Source organism: Petaurus breviceps, unplaced genomic scaffold, assembly GCF_028583685.1.
Source record: "Petaurus breviceps papuanus isolate PSGF00001 unplaced genomic scaffold, PetGlider_PUasm1.0 154, whole genome shotgun sequence".
In the NCBI taxonomy this organism is placed as follows: domain Eukaryota; kingdom Metazoa; phylum Chordata; class Mammalia; order Diprotodontia; family Petauridae; genus Petaurus; species Petaurus breviceps.
In genome coordinates this window covers 6,407,737-6,412,460 of record NW_027185715.1, presented here as the reverse complement: position 1 = coordinate 6,412,460, position 4,724 = coordinate 6,407,737, and the positions used below count along the sequence as shown (strand labels likewise).

Sequence of the window (4,724 nt, the reverse complement as noted above, 5' to 3'; positions counted from 1 at the left end):
ATCAAACAACATTGCTATTACTGTGTACAATGCTCTCCTGGTTCTGTTCACTTTACTATGCATCAGATCATGTAAATCTTGCCAGGTTATTTCCTGAAATATCCTGATTGTCACTTCTTATAGCACACTAATTTTCCATTACAGTCATATCTCACAGCTTGTTTATCCATTCCTCAATTGATGGGCATCCCTTTGATTTCCAATTCTTAGCTGCTACAAAAAAAGCTGCTATAAATATTTTTGTGTAAATAGGTATTTTTTCCCTTTTTGTGGATGTCTCGCAGATAGAGACCAAGCAGTGGCATTGCTTAATCAAAAGGTAAATAAAGATTTATAACCTTTTGGACATAGCTACAATTTTTCTCCAGAATGCTTGGATCAGTTTGCAACTCTACCAACATTGCATTTTTGTCCCATTTTTCCCATATCCCCTCTGACATCCAACATTTTCCTTTTTTTGTTTTATTAACCCACTATAATAGGTGTAAGGTAGTACCTCAGAGTTGCTTTAATTCACATTTCTCTGATCAATAGTGATTTAAAGCATTTTTATGTGACTACAGAAAGTTTTGATTTCTTTGTCTAAAAACTGCCTGTTCATATCCTTTGACCATTTATCAACAGGGGAATGGCTTTCATTTTTATAAATTTGACTCAATTCTTTATATATTTGAAAAATGATGCCTTTATTAGAGATACTTGTAATTACCCCCTACCCCCAAGTTTTCTGCTTTCCTTATAATTTTGTTTGCATTTAGTTTTGTTTGTGCAAAATCTTCTTAATTTTATGTAATCAAAATGATTTTTTACACTTTGTAATGTTCTGTATAATTTCTTTGGTCCTAAATACTTGCTTATGGTATTACTCTTATTTGTAAATCATGTACCCATTTTGGCCTTATCTTGGTATATCATGCGAAATGTTGTTCTATACCTAATTTCTGCCCTACTGTTTTCCAGTTTTTCCAGCAGGTTTTGTCAAATAATGAGTTGTTATAAAATCTTTGAGTTTATCATATACTAGATTATTATGGTCATCTGTTTTATATGTGTGTGTGTGTATGAACCTAACCTATTCTACTGATCCATCACTTTATTTCTTAGCCAGTACCAGATTGTTTTGAAAATGACCACTTTATAATACAGTTGGAGATCAGATATGAATAGATCACCTTCTTTCACACTTTTTCTTTGATTCCCTTGATATCCTTGAGTGTTTGTTCTTTCAGATGAAATTATTTTTTTATTATTTTATAAAATGATTTTTGATAGCTTGATTGGTATCACACTTAATAAGTAGATTAATTTAGATAGAATTGCCATTTGTATTATATTGCCTCAACGCATCCATGAGCAATTAATATTTTTCCAGTTATTTGGATCTGATTTTATTTGTGTTAAAAGTGTTATATAGTTGTGTTTTTTTTTATAATTCCTGGGGTTGACCTGGCAGATAAACTCCCAAGTATTTCATTTGCCCTACAGTTATTTTAAATGAAAACTCTCTTTCTATCTTGATGATTTATGTGGATTTATTTTGCATTCTAAAAGTTTGCTAAAATTGTTAATAATGTCAAGTAGTTTTTTAGTTGATTCCATAGGATTTCCTAAGTGTAATATCATATCATCTTCAAACAGTGATAGTTTTGTTCCTTCATTGCCTATTCTAATTCCTCCAATTTTTTTTCTCTTATTGCTATAGATAACATTTCTAGTATAATATTAAGCAACAGACTTGACAATGGTCATCTTTACTTCACCCCTGATTGTATTGGGAAACTTTTGAGCTTAACCCCATTATAGATAATGCTTGCTGATGGTTTTAATTAGATCCTACTTTAATAGGAATGGATGCTTCATTTTGCCAAAGGCTTTTTTCTACATCTATTGAGATGATCATATGATTTCTCTTGGGTTTGTTATTGATAGGATCTATTATGCTGATAGTTTGCCCTGCATTGAACAAGGCTTGTATTCCTTGTATAAATTCCACCTGGTCATACCATATGATCTTTGCAATATAGTGTTGTAATCTCTTTGCTAATATTATATTTAAAATTTTTCCATCAAGATTCATTAGGGAAATTGGTCTATTTTTTTAGGTGGTGAAAGAGCCTTTATTAACTACCTGACTGAGTCTGGGTCTTCAGTTTGTGACTATAACACTGCAGGACTTTTGTGTCATTGGTCTCTGACACCACTTTGCTGTCTACAATCTTCCAAGTGCTGATCTTATGTAAGGAACTGCTGCTACTGTCCAAAGCATGCACAAGATTGAAGTCCTTCCCATTCTCCAGCAGGTTGCAATAGGTGTTGATCTCTGCTTCCTGTTTGACCTTAATGTCGATCAGGGTCTCATACTGCTGGGCCTGGAGCTACCCCTCTATTCATGTCTTCCCTCAGCTCTTGCCTCCAGATGCAGCGGGGCTGTGTTGATCTGTTCCACCTGGATACCATAGTGGGTCTCCACCATCCTCAGGCTGTCCACCAAGCTGGCTTTCAGATTTTAAAGGGAATCAGGTCAATCTCTAGGGACTGCACCATATGTTTCAGCTCAGTGACAATTTTTCAGGCTGCTTCCTGCTCTTCAGATTTTGTGTTGATTGCCACAGTGCTCTTCTCAGTATGCTGATGCCAGTATTCATCAAGCTCCTCTCTTTTCTTCTGAGCCAGAGCATTATACTGGGCTTGAGTATCAGGCATGGCCTCGCTCAAGTGCTGAGATTTTAGAAAGTCCACTTCCACAGTCAGCCCAGAGCCTGTGATTTGGGCTTGTGGAGATTTCTCCTCCTCCTCATGGTTCTTCTTCATGAAGAGCATCTCTTGGGGCTATGAGGTGGCACAGTGCACCAGCCCTGGAGTCAAGAGGACCTGAGTTCAAATCCAGCCTCAGACATTTAACACTTACTAGCCATGTGACCTTGGGCAAGTAACTTAACCCCAATTGCCCTGCCCTCCCCCCTCCAAAAAAAAATTAAGAGTAGCTCTTCCTTCAGGGTTTTGATCTCTGTCTCCAGTCGTAGCCTGCACATGTTGTCATCAATGACCTTCAGAGGCTGTGAATGTTACTTTCTACAGACTGTCTTATGACCAGTTCTGCTTCGTACTTGACTCTAAAGTTATCAGCTGCCCGTCAGCCATTATCAATCTTCAGAATGATTCTGGCCCTGTCCACTGAGCTTATGTAGATCTGTGACCACAGATCCTCAATTGTTTTGAAATAATCTCTCCACTCTTTTACTTGAGGTCCTTTCTTGTCCATATAATTGTCCATATACTCCCTGATTTTCTCTCCCCGTTTGCAATTATCGGTCTCCAGATTCACATGCTCCAGATAGGAGGGGAGGCAGTCGTTGAGGTCCTGCATGGTCTCCTTCTTCCCCTGAATCTCCCTGGATCTCCTCGATTCTTACCAGCCCCTCAATTAGGTCCCTGGCCTCCAAGTTCCCACAGAAGCTGGTGGTGTAGGTCATGGAGATTTGGAAGATGGAGCTGCCAGACACAGGCAGCGCTGCTGTCCAACCTGACCTGGTGACTGGGTGCCTGGATGGAGCCCAGGGAGGGGTAGTTGGTGGAGAAGGTGAGGAAGTGGGTAATAAAAGCCGTGATGCTGGTAGAGGACAGCTAGATGCAGTAGGAATAGTCCTACAATTTTCTTTCTCTATTTTAGCTATTTCTGGTTTGGGTTTTAGTACCATATTTGTGAAATAAAATAAATCTGATAGGACTCCTCCTTCACCTATTTTTCCAAGTATTTTATATAGTATTGGAATTAATTATTCTTTAAATGTTTGGTAGAATTCACTTGTGGATCCATCTGCCCCTGGGGATTTTTTCTCAGGAAGTTGACTAATGGCATATTCAATTTCTTTTTCTAAAATTGGATTATAGTATTTTATTCCTCCTTCTGTTGATCTGGGCAATTTATATTTTTCTAGATATTCTTTGATTTCATTTAGATTGTCAAATTTATTGGCATATAATTGGGCTAAATAACTCCTAGCAATTGTCTTAATTTCCTCTTCATTACTGTTGAATTCACTCCTCTCATTTTTGATACTAGGAATTTGCTTTTCTTCTTTCTTTTTTTTAAAATGAGATTAACCAAAGGTTAGGTCTTCAGCACTCCAGGCTTAACACTCTATTCACTATACCACCTAACTGTCTCAGTAAGTCTCCTGCTTATCTCTAAACTTCTGGAATAGACTTTGTTGACTTTCTGAGGATTAACTTGCTCCAGGTCTCTTTCTAATCTCATATTATTAACAGTTGTTCACAGAGATTGAGTTTATTAGTATAAAAAAAGATCTTTCCTGACAAAAATGACATATTTGCTTTCTCACCATCCTGACCTCATATATACTTTATACCCAGGTTATATATTAACAATATACTCTTTCTTGATCTTCAAGACTACAGTTCATTTACATTTTTCTTCTAACTTTCTGGTCATTTTTCTAAACTTCTTTTGATGTCTTGTGTAGGTAGATGTACCTGTTTTATGCAGGCTGGGCTAATTTTCATGTACGGGAGAAAGGATGTCACTCTTAGGAACATCACTGACTTAATGTCTCACCCATCAGATCCAGCCTATAGTGAGTTAATGTCAGAGGTTTCATTTCATTTCATTTCATTCATTCATTTCATCCTCATGGTCCTACAGGAATACCTTCTGACTTATTGTGGCCAGTTATGGAGGCGAAGAGAAATATTGTTTTATCAAA

General features: G+C 37.1%; 1 pseudogene; it reads right to left on the bottom strand.

The window, feature by feature from the left end:
* Positions 1 to 2,120: 2,120 nt before the first annotated feature.
* On the bottom strand, positions 2,121 to 4,524 carry LOC138156139 (keratin, type I cytoskeletal 18 pseudogene; annotated as a pseudogene).
* Between the last annotated feature and the right edge of the window lie 200 nt (positions 4,525 to 4,724).